A 25,124-nucleotide genomic window follows, 5' to 3' on the forward strand; every position below is an offset into this window, starting at 1 on the left:
GATTTTGTGTTCTTTTCTTGACAATTGGAATAGCTTGGCAATGGCTATGATTAATTCTATTTCTAGATATAATACCCTAAAATTTGATGATGTGTTGGTGTTATTATGAGTGATGAAACTCATATGAAAACCTCAAGTGGATCTATATTACGAAGTTCTTTGAATGCACAAGGCAGAGGTAGAATGACTAAGAGAAGAAATAATTCTAGAAATTATGGGAAATCAAGAGGAAAGTCAAAGAGAAATAGGTCTCAATCTAGAGGATCGAGAGATTGTTGTTACTGTGGGAAACCAAGGAATAAGAAGAAATATTGGTGGGCTCAAAATAAAAATGAAGAAGACAAACAATATGGAAAGGAGGCAAATTTGGTAAGTAATGAATCCAAAGAGGATTCTTTGCTTCTTTCTTTAGAGTGTGTTGATGATTCTTGGGTTTTAGATTCTAAGGTTTCATTTCATGTTACATCCCATAGAGGTTATTTTATTGATTTCCAAGGGGATTTTGAGCTTATTTATTTGGGGGATAATGAACCCTATCAGATTGTTGGAAAGGTAAAAGTTAAGATTAAGTTACAGAATAGGAATCATTGGCTACTACAAGAGGTAAGACATGTTCCAAGTCTAAGTAGGAATTTAATTTCAAAAGGAAAACTTGGTGATGAGGGTTGTGTAGTTACTTTCAATGATAAAAATTGGAAGGTTTCAAAAGGTTCCCTTGTAGTAGAAAAAGTTGTGAAAGTAGTCACCCTATATCTTTGTATAGGTCATATTGTTCCTTCTACTTTGATTATTTTAGAGAAAAATGAATGTTCAAGAATAGTTGTTGCAATCGAGTAGGGAGAACAAACATTTGTTGTAGATTTTGATATAGTGCTATGGCACCACAGACTTGGGTGCATGAGTGAGAAAGTTATGAAATTACTTCATTCAAAGAAATTTTTACTAGGTCTGAAATGTATCAATATGGATTTTTGTGAAAGTTGTGTGTATGGAAAAGAAAAGAGAGTGAGTTTTGTGAAGAGTGGGAAGGAAAATAAAAATGAAAAATTAAAGCTTGTGCATATAGATGTATGGGGACCATCTCAGGTATCTTCTCTTAGTAGCTCACATTATTATGTTACATTTATTGATGATGCAACTAGAAAAGTATGGGTTTATTTTATTAGATAGAAATCTAATGTATTTTAAACTTGTAAGAAATGGAAATGCTTGGTTGAAAATAAGACTGATAAAAGATTAAAATGTCTTAGATATGATAATGGTGGTGAGTATTGCAACAAAGAATTTGAAGACTATTGTTCCTATAATGGTATTCATAGATAGAAAACTATTCTAAGGACTCCACATGAAAATGGAGTGGCTGAATGCATGAATAGGAAAATAATGGAGTGTGCAAGGAGCATGAGGTTGCATGTTGGTCTACTCTTAAACATGTGGGTGGAGGTTGTCAATATTATTGTATATTTGATTAATAAAGGTCCCTCTACTCCTTTGGGTTATGGTATTCTAGAGGAAGCATGGACTAACAAGAAGGTGAGTTATTCTTTTCTCAAAACCTTCAGTTGTGAAGCATTTGCACATATAGAATTTGAAAATAGAACCAAGATGAAAGCTAAGTCAAAGAAATGTATTAGTTAGATATGGCATTGATGAGTTTGGTTATAGGCTTTGGGATTTTAAAAATCTTAAAATTGTACTAAGCAAGGATGTCATATTCAATGAGAAAGTGTTGTACAAAGATTTGTTGCAATAACATGAGAAGAAAGAAAATGATTATGTAGTGCTCAATTATACTCTAAAAGATGATGGTCTAGTAATTCCTCATGTTTTGCAACAATTGAAATAACAAATACCATACACTCATTGAATGTTAGATGGTCAAAAAGGCTAAGTAGACCTCCAAAAATATTTTCTCCCTCTTTGTACTCTATTTTACTTACTGATGTTGGTGAACCTGAATGTTATCATGAAGCTATGTAGATGAATACTAAGATTTAGTGAGAGTCTTCAATGAAAGTAGAAACAAACTCTTTGTTGAAAAAATAAGACATGGGATTTATGCAAGTTGTCTGTAGGTAAAAGGGCTTTACAAAGTAAACAAGTTTACAAGTTAAAAGAAGAGGATGCAGTTAAGAAAAGATTTAAAGCCAAGTTAGTTGTAAAAGGATTTGCACATAAAAAGGGCATTGATTTTGATGAGATATTTTCTCCTACTATTAAAATGACTTCTATTCACATTATTTTAAGTATTGTGGCTACTAAAGATTTTCATTTGGAGTCACTTGATGTTAAAACAACTTTTCTTCATGGTGATTTGGATGACAAGATATATATGGCACAACCACAGGGATTTGAGATGACACAAGGAGTGATGTGAATAGACTAGGGCCAAAGGTACACCCAGCTATCTTACTGCCTACACAGATTCAACACAGCAGAAATAATGACTAAAACAAACAAATCCAAAGATAGAGAAAGTAAAAGATTTCATTCATATATGCATTCAAATATCTATTACATGCCCAACTATAAGGCCTTTTGGGTTATAGCCAAATATAATCTAATTACAATCTTTGATGATCCAACTTCACACTCTACTTCCTACTCACTCTCTAATTTATTCTCCTAAAACTCAATCCTAGATCTCCTTAAATACTTTTGTGTCTATAATTTAGCCTATCACAAAATTAACCTTACATTAAATGAATGCATAGCCACAAGTCAGCTCACATCAAATATTAACTACTAATAACAAAATTAAATAGTGCAAGTTTTGCCTAATCTTGAACTAGACACAGACAACTCAGCAAATGAAGACTCCACCAAATATAGACACTCGGCATCCAAATGAACACTCAGCAACCACATGAACTTAGCAACTAAAGATCACTTAATAACCACACAAACTCGGTAACCAAAGGGTGACTTAGCAACCAAAGATCACTTGGAAAGAATTATGAGCTCACCATCAACCAAAAATCTCAGCATCCTCTAAATGCTCAGTACCCACTAAGAACTTGGCAGTGCAAGACATTTCAACTCAACAGAACTAGAAAAAACTAAAAACATGCAAGATAGAAGAGAAACTCAAGATGTTCTTGCATCATGAGATCAAAGGTGTCATTCAAATCATATTTTTTATTTTAAGAGGTTGGATGATGACAGCTACATTATTTTATGTTTATATGTTGATGATATGCTTGTAGCTATGTCTAACATGGATCACATTAAGGGGTTAAACAACAGTTAGCACATTTATTTTCTATGAAGGATTTGGGGGCAAAAAAAAAAATCCTTGGTATAAAGATTTTTAGAGATAGGAAAAATAGAAAACTAATATTATCTAAGGCTGACTATATTGAGAAGGTGGTGCACAACTTTACTTGTTCATTAGAAGTTGACTAAGGAGATGTGTCAAAAGACATAAGAAGAGGAGGATAAGATGTCCAAGGTACCCTATGCTTTAGTTGTAGGAAGCTTGATGTATGATATGGTATGTACTAGGCCAAATATTGCACAAGTAGTGGGAGTTGTTAGCAAGTATATAAGTCATCCAGGGCTTGAGCATTAGAATGCAGTTACATAGATTCTTAAATATTTGAGAGGAACATCCAGTATGTGTTTACATTTTGGGGGCTCTACTACTAATTTTTAGGGCTATGTTGCCTCAAAATTCATAGGGGATATTAATACTAGTTGAAGTACTATAGGTTATGTATTTACTATTAGTGGTATAGTAGTGAGATGTATTTCATGGTTGTAGAAGGTAAAGCTTTATTCACTACAGAGGCAAAGTATGTTGATGTTACAAAGATAGCCAAGGGGATGATGCGGCTTCAATTCTTCATAGAAGAATTGGGACACCCACATAAGGATAATTATTTGTTTACAAATATCTAAAGTTGCATTCATCTTGTGAAGAATTCTGCTCTACATTCAAAGATAAAACATATACAGTTGCAGTACCATTTCATTGAATCAAATTTGGATGATGGATAGTTAAAGCTAGAAAAGATACATATAGATGATAATCTAGAAAATATGTTTACCAAGGCAGTAATGAGGGAGAAGTTCAACTCCTCTTCAGCTTCGATTGGTCTTCTAGATGAAACAAAATAAAAGAACAATAGATTCTAGGGTGGTTTATTATTCTAGTGGAAGCTATAGGTTTAGTGGTGCTATGATCAGTCTCCAAGTGGGATATTGTTTTGATGTGGAGCTTGATCAGACTTAGAGGTTTATTCATTGTGGTTTTCCTCCAAATTATTTCTATGGGGGTTTGGGGGCAGTGCCCCCAAGATGGGGTTAAGGGGTAGCACCCCCAAGATGGGGTCAAGGGGTAGTGCCCCCAAGATGAGATCAAGTGGTAGCACCCATGCAAGTTCCTAGGGCAGTGCCAAATGTACACTCCCTATCATAGTACAGAGTGGGGTTGAGTGGAAATGCCCCCATGGGGATTTTTGTGGGCAGCACCCCTGAAGCCAAAAATGACCTTATATTGTAAAAGATGTTGATTGTTATTCTTTTATTAGATGACTTATTCTAGCCCTAATTTTTTAAGTGGAAAGCTTGTATAAAATGGATTAGGGTTAGGGATTTCATAATGTATGGTGATATTATAGCTTCTTATGGTGGTATTGAGCTATAAGGGATTATGAATTGTAATCATTGGATAATAATAATATTGGACTTGTTGTTGGTGGATGTAGCCTAAGGATTGGGTGAACCACATTAAATTATTGTGTCTTGTGTTCTCTTCTATGTGATTTATTATTTTGTGATATTGATTATATTTGCATATAATTGTTATTTCTATTTGAGGTTAATCCTAATAGTCCTTTACTCTACTGGGAGTTCATAAGTCATAATGAGTATATTTCATATTCCCTTCCAATCTCATGATCAAGTATGAACATAGCATCGTCAAGTATTTTTTAATTTGTTTTGACACTACATCTATAGGTTCAAGCCTATCATCATAAGAGACTTTGGTAAAGGAAAAATTGTGTTCTAATTTTACACCAAGGGCTATGAACATAAGATCATAGGTCTTTTTAGTAAAGTTGAATATTTTTCCTGATCTTATGATCTAAAGGTAAACCGTATCATCCCAGGTCTAAATGTGTATGTTCAAAATAAGTCACGATGATATACTCAATGGAAATCATAGAAGCATAAGTCATATTAAAAGGGTCGACCAAAGATATGCTTTGGTCTCAAGCATAAGTGCATAAAAGTTTTTCAATTAAGATAATAATTCTCCCGAACATACAATCCAAAGGCTAGTGTAAGGGCATGATTGTGTTTCAAAAGGTGGTTGATTCTACGACTAAGGGTTAAGCATAACATTGTAGGGTCCATTCTGATGCATCCCAAAGTTATAGTTTAAGGTGAGCATAAGAGAAGAGGTCTATTTCCAAAGTATTGCAATGCTATACAAAAGGTTGCTAATAGTTAAGCATAAATTTGTGGTTAAAAGGTGATATAATAGTTAAAGGTCATGACTATTTGATAAGCTATGAAGCATAAGATTGGAAGGTTGTGATAGTTAATTTTGTAGACTTATGATGATGAAGAAATCTAGTGGAGCATAAGATCATAACTCTAAAAAAATAAAAGTTCATAAAGTGAATTCATAGAAATATGAAAAGGACAAGGGTTATCAACCAATCAGAATTTTGGGCATAAAATAAGAATGCTAAGCTAGAAAAAAATGTCACCAAAAGTCTAAATTAACACTCTGACTATAAAATTTGAATCATTGTGCATGTAGGCATTTAATGAGTAAATTAAGTTGATGTGGCACACTCTCACATAAAGAAATTCTCTATAACAAAAAAAGTACCAGTTGGTAAAGCTAGAGAAGATTATTGAGTTGCAGAGCACTTGAATTTTTAGATTGTTGAAATGTTAATTGAGAGTTTCATAATTTAGAACCTATTTGCAAAAAAAAAATATCAGAAATAGTAGGTGACAAGGCATAGTGTAAAGAGGTGGAGATAGTTCAAGCATCATCCTCTAAAATAGGTAAAACAAGACAGAGGAATCCTAATAAGTATGTTGATGAATGGGCTCAAGTCCTATCATGGTCATCTAATGCAATTTCTATGAATGATCATAGTTTTAGTGATCCATAAAACTATTTTAGAGATTTCATCTATCAAAATACAAATGGTATGAATTGTTTATGTTCTTTTATAGCAACAGATTCAAGAAGCCACAAACCTTAAACCCATGGAGGAGGAATTTAGCAAATCTTATTTTTCCTGAGGTGTATATGAATGTGGACTTGTTGAAATCCCTAATAGCAGCATACAATCCTACAACCAAGTCTTTTCACAAGCAAGATGAGAGCTAATGAAGGGTGCTCCCCTTAATACCATAAACCATATCAAAAACAAAGAAACAATAGCAAATGCAAGAACAAAATATGGACTTCTTATTTGTGCCAGAAATGAAAAATTATAGAATTCACAAGTACAATATGCTAACAAACATGGGTGCCTTCATTACAAAAATCTACAAGACTAAACTGTGCACTACCACTTAGAGTTGTCTTAGACAATGTTTGGGCCTTTCTTCAATAGGCAATTTTATGTTGCCTAGGAAGGTTCTAGATGCTCAAACTTAATACCTAGGGCCAACAGACCCTGAAAATACATGTAGAGTTTTCTAAATACATATTTGACAAATTATTTTAGAGATTTTGGTAGCCCAACTTCCAAAGGCCATAACTCTCAAACCATTGCTTTGATTGTCTATTATACCCACTTTTTGGAAATGCCAACTTGTGATCTATAGGCCTAGAATAATGCAACCACCCTTTTGTCAAGTTTTCTGACCTCATCTGGGCACTCTAAGACCTCCAATAGTGAGCCTGGAGATTTTTCTACAAATTTTTCAACCAAAAATCTATAATAACTTCTCTTATACTTAAGCTGGAGCAATGATATTTTTATGGTAGGCTTATAATTCTAAAATGAACCTTCATGTAGAAAATCAGAACATTCCAAGCTTGTATGAAAAACTTACTAAAAATAGCAAGTTCCCATAAATAATAACCACCCTTTCTACTAGTCCTAATTAAAATACAAAAGACTAAAAAGAAAATATTTTTGGGTGATGCAAGATTGCTCTTACACCTAGGATGCTCCTACATTACACACTAGGGGTAATTTGAGAAGTGACTCCATCACGTCTTAGGTTTTTAGAGGAAAACCAAGATGGTTAACCTCCTCCCTTGCTAGCCATGATGAATCCTCTACTAGCCTCCCTTTCCATTTGACCAAGTATTCCTCATAAGTTTTGTTCTGTCTTCTTTTTCCAACATAACTGTCCAGTATCTCCTCAATCTCCTTTGTAGCCATACTAGCTGCTAAAATACTCCACTGCACTTCTGTAACTTCATCTCCATCACCTCCTTCATAAGACTCCATCAAATCTAAAATTTTAAATACTAGTGAAGCATTCAATTTAGCAAGAAACTCCACTTCATAAGCATTTCCATAATCATGCTTTTTCACTATCTTGCATGGTCCAAACTTCTTCATCTTCAACTTATTATATGTACTCACTAGAAAATGCTCATTTCTCAAATGAACCATGACTTCACCTCCAATCTGAAATTCCTTATACCTCCTTTTCACATCTACTTTAGCTTTATACTACATATTTATCTTTATGATGTGCTTCCTCACCTCCTCATGTATGTTCTTCAAATGTTTAGCAAATTCTTCTACTTCAACACTACATATCTCTCATTTCTCCAATTGCCACAATTCAAAAGTATTTCTGGGACTACTCCCATATACAATCTAGAATGGTGATTTACCAGTATTCTTGTTGATAGAATTATTATATTCAATTTTTGCCTATGGTAAAATCATATCACGTCCTTTTAGTTTGTGTCTAATCAAACATCTTAGTAAATTTCTCAAACTTTGATTCACAACTTCTTTCTATCCATCAATCTTTGGATGATGTGATGAACTAAACTTCAAATCTGTCTTCAACTTCTTCCATAATGTACACCAAAAATACCCAACAAATTTGGTATCTCGATCTAAAATGATACTTTTTGGCAGAAAATGTAGTTGCACCACTTCTTTGAAAAACAACTCTACCACATGAACAACATCACTAGTCTTCTTGTAAGGAATAAAATGTGCCATCTTTGAAAATCTATCAAAGACCACAAAAATAGAATCATGCCTGTGTTATGTCCTTGGTAATTCAAGAACAAAATCCATGCAGACATCCTCCCATGGCTTCTCTAGTATAGGTAGTGGCTGATACAACCCTATATTTTTCTTTACTTCTTTTGCCATCTGACATACTCTGCAACCTTGTACAAGCTTCTTTACATCTTGCTACAACTGTGGCCAATAATAATTCTCAGCAACCAAACCTATGGTTTTATCTCTACCAAAATGTCCATCCAATCCACCACTATGTTTCTCCATGATGATATTCTCTCATTGAACTTCTAGGAATGCAGAACCAGCTTCCTTTAAACAACATACCATCCTAGATCATGAAATCCAACCACTTTTTCCTATCAAGTGTAACAATTTTGGTACAATCCTTCCATGCTTCACCAAAATCAAGATCATCTAGATACAAAGTACTAAGTTCCTTGAACCCAACCACCTCTATTGGCATTTCTGTTAGCAAAAGTTGTCTTCCACTAAGAGCATTTGCAACTTTTTTAGACTTCACACTCCTATATTTCAAAACAAATGTATAACTCTACAAAAACTCAACCATTTCAAAGACCTTTGGTTTAATTTTCCTTCACTATTTAGATATTACAAAGCTTGATGAGAAATATTCAAAACAAACTCCTTAGGAAGAAGATAGTGTCTCCACTTCTTTAATGCTTGAACTATAGCATAAAATTCTTGATCATAAATAGAATATTTTCTTTTTGCATCATTCAAATTCTCACTAAATATTCAATGAGTCTACCTTCTTGGCTCATAACAGCTCCTATTGCAGTACCACTAGCATCATAGTCTACTTGAAATACCTTATTATAATTAGGAAGTGCTAAAATAGGTTTCTTAGTTACTTTCTATTTCAACAGATTAAAACTCTTGTCTACTCCTATAGTCCACTTAAATTCTTTCATATCCCCTCTCATTGTTTCAGTGAAGGGTCCACAAATACTACTAAAACTTCTTATAATTTTTTTATAAAAACTAGCTATTCCATGAAAAGATCTTACCTCTATCTCACTCTTTGAAGTAGGTCATTCAAGGATAGCCTTCACTTTCTCTGGGTCTATTTTCAAACCTTCTACTAAGTCTACAAATCCCAGGTACACTAACTCTTTTACAAAACTACACTTCTTTAGGTTTATCAGCAACTTTTCTACCCTCAACTTATCACACACCTTGCGAATATGGATCAAATGCTCCTCCAATGTCTTACTAAAGATCAAAATATCATCTACATAAACAATGCCAAACTTACCCAAAAACTCCTTCAGTACCTCATTCATGAGCTACATGAAATTTCTCAATGCATTGGTTAGCCCAAAAGGTGTGACTAACCACTTGTACAATCTTTCTTTCATCTTTAAAACAATCTTCCATTCATCACCTTCTCTGATATGAATCTATTGGTACCCACTCTTTAGATCTATCTTTGTGAAATACTCATCTCTACTCAAATAGTCCATAATATCATCCATCCTTGACAATGTAAATCTATACTTGATTGTGATCTTATTGATATTGTAGGAGTATATGCACATCCTCCATTCTCCATTCTTTTATGGTACTAATATGGTTGGTACAACACATGGACTCAAACTCTCTCAAATCAACCCCTTTTGCAACAACTCATGAACTTGTCTGTTCAACTCCTCACTTTCTACTAGTGTCATTCTATGTGCTTCCTTGTTTGAAAAATTGGGTCCTAGAACCAAATTCATCTGGTGACCAATCTTCCTCATTGGGGGCAATCCATTAGGTACATTATCTAATCCAATATCAAAAAACTCTACTAACATATTTGCTACTTCTAAAGTTACCTCCTCTACATCTTCTTTAGTATCTTTTGGGATTATAGCAGAACATATATGCTCACACTTCATACCTTTGAGAAATTCTTTTCCATCAAAAAAATATATTCTGGCATCACTACATGCCTTTTCTTCTTTATCCTTCAATGGATTTAACTTATGTTCCACTCCATCCTCGGTCAGAGTGTAGGTATTTGCTTGCCTATCATGTACAACATGCCTGTCAAACTACCATGGCCTACCCAACAACATATGACATATGTCCATAGGTATGATATCACATAGTACCTCATCCTAGTAGCTTCCAATCTTGAACTTCACTAAGCACTGATCATTAACCATGACTTGTGGTCATCTTGTGCCCAAGCAATACGGTATGGACATGGGTGTTTCTATCTTTTCAACTTTAACTTGGTGACCATCATTTCTAACTCCAAATTTTCAGTACTTCCACCATCAATGATCACATCACAACACTTATCTTCACATTTGCAACTTGTGAAAAAAAAGCTCCTTCTTTGATCAAGTTCATTCTTACCTAATGCAGGAAGAAGGAAAACTAGGGCCAAAGGCATGCCCAACTATCCAAACCACCTATAAGAGTTAACATAGTGGAAACAAAACACAAAGAACAACAACCAAAGGAGGAGGAAGTGAAAAAACTTATTGATTCATCTAATAATCAGCATAAATTGCCAACTGTAAGGCCTTCTAGGTTACGGCCATGTAACAATTCAATTGCAATCTTTGATGATCCAAATTTGCATTCTACTCCTTCCTCTTCTAAATTCCTCTAAAACTTAATCCTAGACTTCCTTAAATACTTGTGTGGCCACATGTTAGCCTATTACAAAACTAAACCTTACATTAAATGCATGTGTAGCCACAAGTCGGCTCACATCAAATATTAACTACCTATATTGTAATTAAATACAAGCAAGGTTATCCCAAACTAGAACCAAACATGGATAACTTGGCAAATGAAGGTTCCACAAAATACTGGCACTTGACATCCAAATGATCACTTGGCAACCACATGAACTTGACAACCAAAGGATCACTCAAAAACCACATGAACTCAGCATCCAAAGAAATGACTTAGTAGAAACTAAGAACTCAAAAATCAAAGGATCACTCAGCAACTAGATGAACTCGACATCCAAAGGAATGACTGGGCAACAACTAAGAACTCAAAAATCAAAGGATCACTTGGCAACCACATGAACTTAGCATCTAAAGGAATGACTTGGTTGTGCAAGACATTGTAACTTGATAGAACTAAGAATATGTAGGATTGTAAAGAAACCCAGGATGCTCCTACATCAGACAACTAGGGTTAGAAGAAATGATTCTCCTGAATCATTAAGATATCACAATCTGAGCTAAATTCAACTCAGATTGAGAAATCCATGAAGCATCTTCAATAGGTATGTTCTTCCACTTCACCAAATATTCATAGTAATCTTTTAATCTTGTGCTCTTACCAACTCTTTGATTCAATATCTATTCAACTTCTTCAATTTTCTTCTTAGGATAATCTTTTGATACAAAAAATTCATCATCTAACTCATGATAGTTGTATAAATCAGCAATATTAAATATAAGAGATATATCCATGTCATCATGAAACTCAACTTCATAAGCATTACCATTGTCAAACTTCTTCAAGATCTTACAAGTTCCAAACTTCTTCATCTTTAGCTTACTATATGTTCCAAAATGAAATCTTCCTTTCTTCAAATGAACCATCACCTCATCACCAACTTCAAAATCATGATGTCTTCAAGATTTATTAGCATTCTCCTTATAATTCTAATTACTTGGCTCCAACCTCAACTTCACTTCCTTATGCAAAGACTCCATAAAATCAAAAAATTCTTCCCCTGCAACACTTCTCTTCTCTACACCAGCAACATCCCTCAAATTTTATACTCCTCTAGGCTACATTCCTATAACAATCTCAAAAGGTGTTTTCCCTATACTCCTATTCATAGAATTATTATATGCAAACTTAACTTGTGCCAATACCATCTCCCAATTACTTGACTTATCTCCAACTAAACATCTCAACAAATTACCCAAGCTTCTATTTAGAACCTATGTCTTTCAATCTATTTACAGATGGAATGTAGAAATAAACGTTAATCTAGTACCCATCTTATTCCACAAAGTCTTCCAAAAATAACCAACAAACTTACTGTCTCTTTTAGAAATAATATTTCTTGGTAATCCATGCAATCTCACAATCTCTTTAAAGAAAAGTTCAACAACATGCTCAGCATTTGATGTCTTGTTACAAGGTATGAAATGAGCCATCTTGGAAAATCTATCCATAACAACAAATATAGAATCATACCCCTTTACTATTTTTGGCAATCCAAGAAAAAAATCCATACTAATTTCATTCCAAGGTTTCTCAAGGACAACAATAGGTGTATACAAACTAGTATTTTAACTTACTCCTTTTGTAACTTGACAAACTCCACAACCCTTCACAAATTTTAAACATCCTTATACATTTGTGGTGAATAATACTTATCCTTCAGTAAACTCAGTGTCTTATCAATTCCAAAATGTCCAGCCAATCCACCACTATGCTTTTCCTTGATCAAATTGACTCTCATAAAACTTCTAGGGATACACAACTGAATTCCTTTGAACAACATACCTTCTTGAATGAAATATTCATCATACTTACTTATGTGATCTGTCATATTTGGTGCTTTGCACTCACTCCATGCCTCAAAAAAATCAGGGTTAGTATCATACAACTCTTTCATTTCATCAAAACCAAGAACTTCAATCTTCATCTTAGTCAATAAAGAACATCTTCTACTCAATGCATCATCAACTCTATTAGTAACTCCACTCTTGTGCTTAGTGACAAATGTGAAACTCTACAAGTACTCAACCCATTTCATATGTCTCTAATTCAATTTACGTTAACTTTCCAAGTACTATAAAGCTTTGTGACCAGTATACAATACAAACTCCTTGGGAATCAAATAATGTCTCCACTTTTTCAAGGCTTGAACAATAGCATAAAACTCTTGATCATACATAGAATACTTCCTTTTACAATCATTCAAATTTTCACTAAAAAAAGCAATAGGTTTACCTTCTTGACTCAATATAACTCCTATTGCACTACCACTAGCATCATATTCAACTTGAAAGACCTTATTGAAATTAGGTACAATCAATACAAGCAATTCAACAACCTTTTGTTTCAAAGTCTCAAAACTCTTATTAGCTCCATGTGTCCACTTAAATTCCTTTGTATCTCTTGTCATTTTCTTAGTAATAGCATTACAAATAGAACTAAAATTTCTTATAAACTTTTTGTAAAAACTAGCCAAACCATGAAATGATCTTACCTCACCCACATTCCTTGGTGTAGGCCATTGCAAAATAGTTTTAACCTTCTCAAGATCCATCTTCAAACCATCGGCTGAAATCACAAATCCCAAATATACAATCTTCTCTTTCATAAAAGAACACTTCTTCAAATTAATCATCAACTTCTCCTCTTTCAATCTCTTCAATACTTGTCTAACATGCTGAAGATGTTCTTCCTTAGTCTTACTGAATATCAAAATGTCATAAAAATAAACAATCACAAACTCACCCAAGAATATTTTTAGAACTTCATTCATCAACCTCATGAAAGTACTAGGTGCATTGGTCAAACCAAAATGCATAACCAACCATTCATACAAACCATCTTTTGTCTTGAGAGTAGTCTTCCATTCATCACCTTCTCTAATTATGATTTGAGGATAGCCACTCTTAAAATCAATTTTTGTAAAATACTTTTCTCCACTCAAATAATCCATTATGTCATCCATCCTCAGCATAAGAAACCTATATTTCACTATGATCTTGTTAATAGCTCTGGAATTAGTAAAAATCCTCCATTCTCCATTCTTCTTAGGTGCTAAAATAGTAGGTACATCACATGGATTCAAGCTTTCTCTAATCAAACCTTTCTCCGACAACTCATGTACTTGTCTATTAAGCTTTTCATTCTTTATAGGTGTCAATCTATATGTTGCTTTATTTGGAAAACTAGCTCCAAGAATCAAATCCATATGATGACTTATGCTTCTCACTAGTGCTAAAGCATTAAGAATATCCTTAGCAACAATCTCTTTATACTCATTTAACAATTTTGTAATTTCTTCTGGTACTCGATCAATACTACCATCTATAACTTGATCACCACTAATTAGCACTCGGTTAACATTATTTTTTGGCACTCGATTACTATTATCACAACACAGTTTTCTTGGAATTATAGCAAAACAAACTTGATTCTTTTTTATTTCCTTTTCAAATTGTTTCCCTTTTACAATGCAAATTTTTACATTAGTACAATTAACCTCTTTTGAATTTTCAATCAAAGGTAGTAATATTTGCTTCTTCCCATTCATCCAAAGAGTATATTGATTCAATCTTCCATCATGTATAGTATATCTATCATATTTTCAAGGCCTACCTAACAAAATATGACAACAATCTATAGGAATAATATCACACAAAACTTCATTAAAGTAATGTCCAATTTTGAAATACACAAGGCATTGCTCACTTACCAATATCTTATGCTCATCTTTGATCCATGAAACGGGATAGGCTTTAGGGTGCTTCAGCCTTTGCAATTTCAACTTTGTAACCAGCTCTTTTGATGCCAAATTTGTATAACTTTCATTATCAATAATCACTTTGCAACATTTTCCAACCATCTTACACCTAGTTTTGAAAAGACTTCTCCTTAAAATAGGTTCTTCATCACTCCCTTTATTATATAAGTTTCTTCTCACCATTAGATTTTCACTAGCCTTAGGTCCACTTGGAACCCTCATCATCTCCTTGAATCACAACATTTATATTACCTTGCCTACTTTTATAGGATCTACATTCAAAAGATCTATGTCCCTCTTTACCACATCTAAAACAATTACCATGAAAACCACCTCTACAATAAGAATTACCTCTTCCTTGATAAGAACTAGTATCACCTCAGTAAGAATCACCACCTTTTCACTTAGTCTTTCCTTTTTCACCATTCTTCCTTTCAGATTTGTCTTTATCTTGCACATAATTGTCAGACCTAGCACCTTCACCATAAGATCTACCTTTGGCTCTTTGGAATATACCACCTCTACCTCTTTGTCTTTTTTCATGCTTCTTTGTCAAAATCTCCTCAGATTTCAAGGCATATTGGTGTGCTTCTTCCACACTTTCTAATTTTAGAAAACTTATTTCATCTTGATTTCTAGATCTCAATCCATTTATTTACCTTGCAATTTTCTCAACATCATCATCCACATGTCCATATATGATGTCCAACCTATAGAATTCCTCAGTATACTCTTTCACACTCATGTCTCTACCTCAAATTTTTCACCTTTCTCAACAAGCTAACTTGGTTATTAGTAGGAAGGAATTTGTTCTTCACTTTGTTTACCATCTTCACCCAAGTTCTAATCTTCTCCTTTCCTCTCCTTTGTCTATTAGTTTGCAAATTCTCCCACCACAATGAGGCATGTCCTTTCAACCTATTAACTACAATCTTCACCTTCCTATTATTAGGAGTGTTTTTATACTCAAAGATCCAATCCAACATAGCATTGGTGTCCAATTTTCCATCATAAGGAACAACTTCAATAGTAGGCTTTGAATTTTCCCTAGACAATACTTTCAACAACCTTGCTTCATCTTGATCTTCTTTAGGTTATGGATTAGGGTTTGGTGTTATTGCTTATCATCACTTACATCATCAATATGTGCTCCTCTCCTCTAGGCTATCTCCATAGCATCTAGTATGGCTGCAATCTACCTCAACATATCCAATATTACATTATCAGCATTTCTTCTCTCATGAACCATCTTTACAAATCATGTTCCTATAAGATCATAATCCTTTGCAAGTTATAGGTCAAATTCATAGATCTATAACCCTACAACCCAATTCACTTAGGGTTCTACACAATCCAATCACCACAAAGATGAACCTAAAGGTCTGATACCACCTAATGTAGGAAGTAAGAAAAACTAGGGCCAGAGGAACACCTAGCTATCCAAACACCTACAAGATTTAACATAGTGGAAACACAACACAAAGAACAACAACCAAAGGGGGAGGAAGTAAAAAACACTTTTATTGATTCATCCAATAATCAACATACATGACCAACTATAAGGCCTTCTAGGTTACAACCATGTAACAATTTAATTACAATTCTCAATGATCCAACTTCGCATTCTACTTCTTCCTCTTCTAAGATCCTCTAAAACTTAATCCTAGACCTCCTTAAATATTTGTGCAGCCATAGGTTGGCCTATCAAAAAACTAAATGTTACACTAAGTGCATGTGCAGCCACAAGTCAGCTCACATCAGATATCAACTACCTATATTTAAATTAAATACTAGCATGGTTGGCCCAAACTGGAACTAGACATAGACAACTTGGCAAATGAAGGCTCAACAAAATACTAGCACTTAGTATCGAAATGATCACTTAGCAACCACACAAACTTGGAAACCAAAGGATTACTCAGCAACCACAAGAACTTGGCATCCAAAGAAATGACTTGATAGCAACTAAGAACTCAGCAATCAAAGGATCAATTGAAATCGCACGAACTCAGCATCCAAAGGAATGACTCAGCAGCAACTAAGAACTTGGCAATCAAAGGATCACTTGGTAACCACATGAACTCAACATCTAAAGGAATGAATTGACATTGCAAGACATTGTAACTTGATAGAAATAAGAATATGTAGGATTGTAGAGAAACCCAGGAAGCTCTTGCATCATCACCACTCAACAGGACTCTTTTGTTAACTAGGACTTCTCTTTTAGCATCTTAAAAATGTGATGATTTGGCATCTTCATCAACATGTGCAACTCTAGCCTGGCCTTTTGTTCTTTGATCTATCCTTCCTTGGCATTGGGTATATTCAAATGCTCTATGACCTTTTTCTCCATAGTGAAAACATTTCACAAGGAAGCCTCCTCATACAAATTCTTTTCCTTTGCCTCTTCCTCTTTGATCTCTATTGTTTTGATCATGGAAATGATTGGAATTATTTCACCTTTAGTTTTGACTACTACTACTAGCCTCATCCTTGTTCTTCTAATCATCATTACTTCCACCATAAGATCAACCACCAGATCTTCCATCATGACCTCTTCCACTATTCGTGTTGTCAAACTTATTGTCTAGTTTCTCCTCAACTCTTAGGGAAAACTGGTATGCCTCCTCAATATTGTTTATTTGAACTAGACTCAACTCATACTAAATACTTGGCCTTAACCCATTAAGATAATGGGTCACTTTCTCCTTATCAGCTTCTACATGTCCAGTTCTAATGAGAACTTGATAGAATTCTTCAGTAAACTCTTGAAAATATTTTCTTTCTTGCTTCAACCCTTGCATTTTCTTTAATAGATCGAGCTCATAATCCATAGGAATGACTTGTCACCTCAGTTTAACTATAATTCAATCCCATCTGGTGATTTTGTTCTTTCCCTTCCTATTTTGTGTCAATTGAACCTCCTACCACTAGATCTTTGAATGTCCCTTCAGTTTTTCCTTCACAATCTTGACCCTATCCTAATCCTCAATATCTTCATACTCAAAGTACTCCTCTAGTTCATTGATCCAATCGATCAGCTCCTCTGGGTTAAGATTTCCCCAAAATGTGGGAACCTCAAACTTAGGTCTTTTTCCAATCTTGGAGATGGTCCTAAGAAGCCTCTCTTCCTTTGGGTTTAGAACTGCCTTTGCTTCAACATTTTCTTCTACTTCGTCTTCATCCTTATTTTTCATCTCTTATAGGAAGATTTATTCCTATACACTTTTTTCTTCTAATGCTTGCATGTGTCTTTGGAGGGCTTAGAAACCCTTAGGTGTAACACCTATAGCTCTTCCATCATGCTCTCTTCTTAGAGGCATTTTTTGCACTTCTACTAAAACCTTGTGCAAATTGCCTCACAATTGGTAATCTATCTACATGCTCAATCCAAACCACAGCCTTGGTGTGAACTGCCTAACAGTCGATGATCTATCCACACACTCAAGAAACTTGGCTCTTATGCCACTTGATGAAGAGTGCTCCCCTTAATACCATAAACCATAATAGAAACAAAGAAACAACATCAAATGTGAGAACAAAACATGGACTTCTTATTTTCGCCACAAATGCAAAATTGTAGAATTCTTGCATACAATATTCTAACCCACATGGGCCCCTCCATTACAAAAATATGCAAGACTAAGCTGCAAACTACCACTAGAGTTGTCCTAGACAATATTCAAGCCTTTCTTAAATAGGAAATTTTATGTCACCTAGGAAGGTTCTAGATGATCAAACTTAATACTTAGGGCTGAAAAACTCTGACAATACATATAAAGTTGGCTAAATACATATTTGACAAATTATTTTAGAAATTTTGCTAGCCAACCTTCTGAAGGCCATAACTCTTGAACCATTGCTTTGATTGGCTATTATAGCCACCTTTCAAAAATGCCATCTCCTGATCTATAGGCTTAGAACAATGAAGGTGCCCTTTTAATGACTTTTCACACCTCATCTTAGCACTCTAAGGCCTCCAATGGTGAGCTTGAAGATTTTTCTACAAATTTTTCCACCACAAATACCTAATAACTTGTCTGATACTTAAGTTGGAGCAATGAGATTTCTATAGTAGGTTTATAATTTCAAAATGAACCTTCATGTAGAAAATGAGAACATTCTAAGCTCGTATGACAAACTTACTAAAAATAGAAAGTTCCCATAAATAGTAACCACCCTGTCTCCTAGTCCTTATTAAAATAGAAAAGACTAAAAAGAAAATATTTTTGGGTGATGCAAGATTGCTCTTACACCTAGGATGCTCTTACATCAGGAGCATTCTATATACATTGGATTGTGCATCCTTCATTGAGGCATTTAGACTTGAAGAGTAGATGAGTGTGGAAGTAGATATCCAAGACTTTCAAGAAAAATTTGAGAGGAATATTAAATTTTATATGGGTAAGGTGATGATTTATCACATTCTATATGAGCTAAACTCAGTAGGAAAAAATCTTAAGAAAGTAGATAAGATGTTGCTAGATGACAAGTTCAAAAACTATATGCAAAATACAATCTATGGTTTGCATAAGGTTCTTGGAAGTGATGGATCAGATATGGTGTATAGAGGACCCTACCTCATGGTGTTAAAAATTAAAGATCAATTCATAAACACTGAATATGAATATGTGAAATACATCATTCAAAAGATGCAAGAATAGATTATTTCTACCTAGAGGGGGAATTTGGGAATTTTGAGTTACATCACTATTCACTATTGATGCATCTCATCTTGTACAAAAAATGTTAGTTGCTTCAGTAATAATTTCATCAATCGAACATCATACTTGGATGGAGACTTTCCATTGTCACTATGGACTTGGGTATGGGATAGAAATTACCCTTACTCTAGTTCTATTTCATTTTTTAATAATTTTAGCTCTATTATCATGAGAATTCTAGGTGCCCTACCAGATAGGCTCCATAAATTTTTATTGAGAATATTGAGGCTTGCATGGTTAAAAGATGATTCCAAATTAGACCATAATTGGGGGATGGCTTTTTATTTCAACATGTTTCAGTTATGAGAGTCTATGCATGCCCACAACCCCCACATATAATACCAAAGTATATACCACTTAGGTTGGAGATAATAGAGTTTTATGCCACCTTATCATGATGGATAGGGAGTATTTAGGCCATAAATTTCATGAAGGAACATTTTTGTGTAGATGTTTCAAGATTGGGTATTTTAAAACTAAAAAAGAGTCAATTGATCAAATTCATGAATTCTTGAGGAACTATCATCTATCTTCTACCTCAAACAGGATTTATGACCCTAAAAGTGTGATCAGAATGCATGAAAAGAAATAAGGAATTACACTCTCACTAACAATAAGGAACTACCCCAGGAAGACATAATCAAGAATCATCTAATTGAAAGTGATGTAGAAGATAGGTTGAGGAAGTTTGAAAATATTTAGTGTAGAGAAGGAGATGAAGAAAAAGGACCCAAGTTTTGAGGGTTTTTTCTTAGAGGTTGCCTATCCTTTTAGGCTTGAGAAAATGTTGTAGAATTACTATCATATGATGTCACAATTTCCATAGGATTTAAGAGAAGAAGATGGGTGAATCCAGATTCCCCTGAGCTAGATGTAGAATTGGAGGAAGAAGAGGATCATCTTGAAGCACCTACCTGGGTGGCTAAGAGAAACATAAGGAAAAAAATTGTCCACATGCCTAATAAAGTAAAAGAGAGAACATTGCAACTTATGCCTAGCAAAAGCCAATTTTTTGTTGATATGAGATAGAGTTTCATATAGGAGAGAGTGAAAGCAACAGAGAGATCCTTGACAGATCTACAGTTAACTATATCAAGGATGGATGACTAGATCCTCCAATTTGAAAAGTTTTTAGAAGATGATGATTTTATTAAGTCTCCAAAGTTCAAAAGTTTCCTATATAAGTTCAAACAAAGTGAATTAACTCTAATGTTGAAGCCTAGAGAGAATAAGGAAAAGATAAAGAAGCTTATTAAAAATATTATAGCCTATGACCCAGATAGTGAGACAATGAAAGTTAATGAGGCTAGAGACCTTGTATAGAGAAGTGGCATGTTATTGGTGTCAAGATGGGATTTGGGAACAACCTTTGTTCTAGACCAAATTAGAAGATGTTGTGGTTTCACAACACATGTCCATTTCACCTAGAAATGGGGGTCGCCTACTTTATTTTTTAGCTTTCCAGATCCCTAGTCTAGGGTCTGAGTCTTTTTTAGGGTTTTTCCTTATGTCTTTGGCCAATCTAGGTCTCAACATGAAAACCCAAATTTTGAAAACTAGAATTTTGAGGGAGAAAGTCATTTTTTTCAAATAAAAATGTATACTAGCACACCTCACCAGGTATGCTAATGCACTAAAGTAGTGAAGAGAGGACTTCCTTCTTGGAAGTGTGTAGCTACACACCTCCAAGACGTGCACTAGAGCCCTACGTCTATAAAATCTAGGACCCCCCCTCCTTACCTTATTCTTTCCTTCCTGCTCCCTACCTCGCACCTGCACAGCTCCCAAGTTGTGTTGTTGCGCTCGACCTTCTCCACTCCACCTGCACACAACACACAACACACCACATTAAGACAATACCAAAAAAAGAAGTTGTGCAGCTATGCACCTATCCAAGGTACGTAGATGGGAACCTTCTTTTTTGCATTAACCTAAAAACTTAAAAAACTAAACAATAAAACTACCTCTAGTTGAAGGTGCACAACTGTGCACTTATCTAAGGTGCATAGCTATACACCTTCACTAAGGCTAGGCATCCCTTAGGTATGTAAAGGGTGAACATTTAGTGCACCCAATGAGGTGTTCTAAATGTACACCCTTTTACGCTTACATGTGTTGTGAGGGTGTGCACCTAGCACACCCCATGAGGTGCACTAGATGCACACCCTTAATAAAGTTGGTGTATAGGTAAAGCACACCTAGTGCACCTCTAAGTTGGGCCAAGTGCGCTCTCTTTTGCCTTTTAAGGTTAGAAATGGGGTTTTTAGATGTTTTTTAGTAGATTAAGGTTTTTGGGTTATATCTTGTCATCATCAGGGTTTTGTATTAATTAAGTTTTTTCAAACTCCAGACTCATGGACCTTGATTTTGTGTAGATTCAATGGCTTCTTTATTGTCCTCCCTTACTACAAAGATGGTCCTGAAACTAGTGGTTTTCAAATTTCAAGATGTTCCAACAAAGTCACACTTCCAAGATGACTATTCAGAGATCCAGGACATTGAACTTGGTCATACCAACTAGAATGTGTTCCTTGTGTTGTGCAAAAACCCTACAAAGAGGTCCCCAATGATATTTGCTCTTCTCAAATTAGGGTTGGTCTATGTAGCATCACACTCAGTGTTGGTATAATCTTTGAAATTGATCATGGCACTAGTAGAGATTTGTGTCTCTAAAGAAAGGGTTGTAAAGAGTATAACTTAAGAGATCATGTTAGATCTAATACCTAAGAACATAGAGAATGTATTCCATCTTTCAAGGGAATATTAGTATATCAGATTGACATACCATTAGGCAAAAGGGTGGTATAGAGAAAATGTAGTGGAAGCATTAGAAATCATTCAATCCTCATATCTTATTGAGAAGACTCCTCTCAAATCCAAATTAGGAAAAGTGGACATGATAAGGGGCTCTATGAAAGAGGATATTGGATATGCTATAATAATTTTGAGTAGATTCATGTGGTTATCAGCATCAAGACACCTAAACATATGGATGGTACACTTCATTAAGACTATTAGAATAGTGAATATACCAATTGATTGGGCTTTGATTCTTAGTGAGAATGTGGATGAGCAACTAATGGCAGTCAACAATAATTGTAAGTTCTATATGACATCCTATTTGATGTACTTGTTAGCTATGAGAGAAACAAATTATTTAGACTGTTCAAAAAGGGTAGCATGTAAGATGCAAATGCATGGCCCTATATGGTATACCCCCAGTTGGTAAAGAAAAAGCTTCTAGAGCATAGCAAGGAATATAGAATAGTGAATGATGCCTTTATTTTTGCAATTATCTGGTTCATTGAAGGGGATTATGTGAAAAGGATGTCAAATGAGGTAGCGACAAAGATTTGAAAAATTGATGCCTATTACATCCAATATAGGACATTCACTTAATTGAGGGTAGTGATTATGATTGTCAATCCCATGAAGCTCCCTAGGTATCGATGTGAAAGGCTTATATTGCTAGAGATAGCACAACAACTCTTGTTCGCATATGATAGAGTAAGGAAGCAACACAATATGACTTGGGTGTGGCTCATTACTATAGAACCTTTTAGTGTGGTTCAGAGATAGGATAGTCTATCTTTTGAGTATCTCTTAGATTAATATAATTCTTCTCATCCCTATTTTCATAACATTAGAAGAGTGCAGTACTTAATGGGAAAACAATTCTATTATGAAGATGCAATTAAGGACTATTGGATGAACGTAGTAGATGACTATGATATCTGTATAGGGATTATTGTTAGGATAACTCTTTATTTGGCAAGCAAATTTTTGAAGATAAAGGTCCCTTTAAAGGTAGTATAGCAAGATACAAAAGAAGTTTTGGATCTATTGTATAATAGAGATAAGATTTTTGATCGGCCTATTATGAATGTGGAGATTGATAAGGAGGAGAACTTAGATATTAATCATAGGGCCAGGCATGTCACCAAATTGACCAAGGATTGGATAAAAATACCTTTCAAACTAGATCTAGTTCCTCAAGTGGTAGTCTTCCAAGCTGGGCACAAAAGGTAGAGGAGCCAAGGTAACAGTGCCCAGTTTCACAACTCAGTCCCTAATGAGGCTAGAAATAGTGCACCAACTTGATACAGAAGTTGGATATTATAGGGATTAGAAGGGTAAAGGCAAGAGGAAAAGAAATTCACCTCAACAAGCCAAGCTAGAAGAGGAACCAACACAAGCACCACCACAAGAAGGGGCTAAGAATGTACAAGGGTTAGAGAATGTAGAAGCTACATGGACCCAAGATAATCCTCAAGTTCTATTGACTGAACAAGGGCAAGGAGGAACTAAAATAGAAGTATAAATAGTGTCTCCTCCTCAACAAGAAGTACAAGCCGCCCCATTAGTTCCTAAGAAAAGAAAGATCAAAACTCTAGTCAAAAGGAGACAAAAGGTGATTAAAAGAGTTATTCCTTTTCCATCAATCCTAAAAGTCATTCTAGAAGAGGAAGAAGAGGATGATAAAGATGAAGAAGATAACCTTCCCTTGAGCTAGAGGACTCATCTTGCTAGAGCAATAGAGTTTGAGCAAAGAAGAAGCTCTACCATTATACCACCATCCATTCCTATGTAGCTTATTCAGTCTACAACTTTTGAGGATGAGATGCAATAGTAGATTAATGAGTAGGAGGGTGATGGGGCTGATGTATTTTAGATGTCAGATTTTGATTTTATGTAAATTGGCACTAAGTTGGTAGGAGATAATATTAGGGATACTTTGAATAATTAGCCTCAACAAGAGGATTGAAGTTAGTTGCCATCTTAGCCTCAAGGACCTAAAGAAGCTCCACCATATCCAAATCAAGTTACATTTTGCATGGATAAAGGTTCAACTACTCCTCCCTCATAGCAATGAAGAAGAACATGTCCAAGTAGAAGAGGAGGAAGAGCCACAAAAAATACCTACCAATGAAGTGTTAGAAGAAGGGAAAATACATGAGGAACCTCAACAGACTTTCCAAGACATAGAGGTGAGAACTGTGGACTCCACAGAGACAGAGACTCCTGATGTGGATCTCTCACGAAAGGAGAAGACTCTAGAGAGGAATGATAACGGAAAAATCATAGTAGAACAAACTCCTTCTTCAAAAGGTAAATCTTTGATGGAATGTATTCTAAGATGGTTGAGGAAAGAGGTGATCAGAAATAAAAGGAAGCAATATTCCACTGAGGAAGAGCATATGATAGAATTGATTGAAGTGCCTCTTAGGAAGCCTAAGTCACCTCCAAAATATGCACAAGCACTGGCCTTTGTGATGAATGATTATAATTAGAATTTTTTTTCTCATGTTTCTATCCCTCCTCCACACATAGATATTGAGGAATTGACTCTGAAAGATTATCAAATTAGGGAGGTTGTGCTTGGAAAACCCACAATGGACACTACCAAATTAATGGTAACAACTAGAATCAAAGAAGTGTTTAGACATTTACAGAAAGATGAGATGGAATTGATGACACTTTGAAAGTAGAATGTTATCCTAAAGGGATATCTAAATGTAGTCAATCCATTAGATCCTAAAATCCTGAGGAGACTTTGAATATAGCACTTGAGAAAAGTGGTAAGGAGCATGTGCAACTTGATCCATTTTTGAAAGCTTGTCAACAATGGCAAGAAAATTTTGAAGAGAAGCGTGTGGAGATTATACAGGGAAATCTTAAGTTGATACATCATATGCAGAATAATGTAGATAAGTTGGTGGCTATTTTGAA

General features: G+C 34.9%; 1 pseudogene; it reads right to left on the reverse strand.

Annotated features, from left to right (window-relative positions):
• The window catches only part of LOC149543537 (beta-galactosidase 1-like), a 156,679-nt pseudogene extending 135,140 nt beyond the window's left edge, over window positions 1-21,539 (reverse strand).
• Between the last annotated feature and the right edge of the window lie 3,585 nt (window positions 21,540-25,124).

Source organism: Cupressus sempervirens, chromosome 8 (genome assembly GCF_028749045.1).
Source record: "Cupressus sempervirens isolate cs-2001-9-10 chromosome 8, ASM2874904v1, whole genome shotgun sequence".
Lineage (NCBI taxonomy): Eukaryota > Viridiplantae > Streptophyta > Pinopsida > Cupressales > Cupressaceae > Cupressus > Cupressus sempervirens.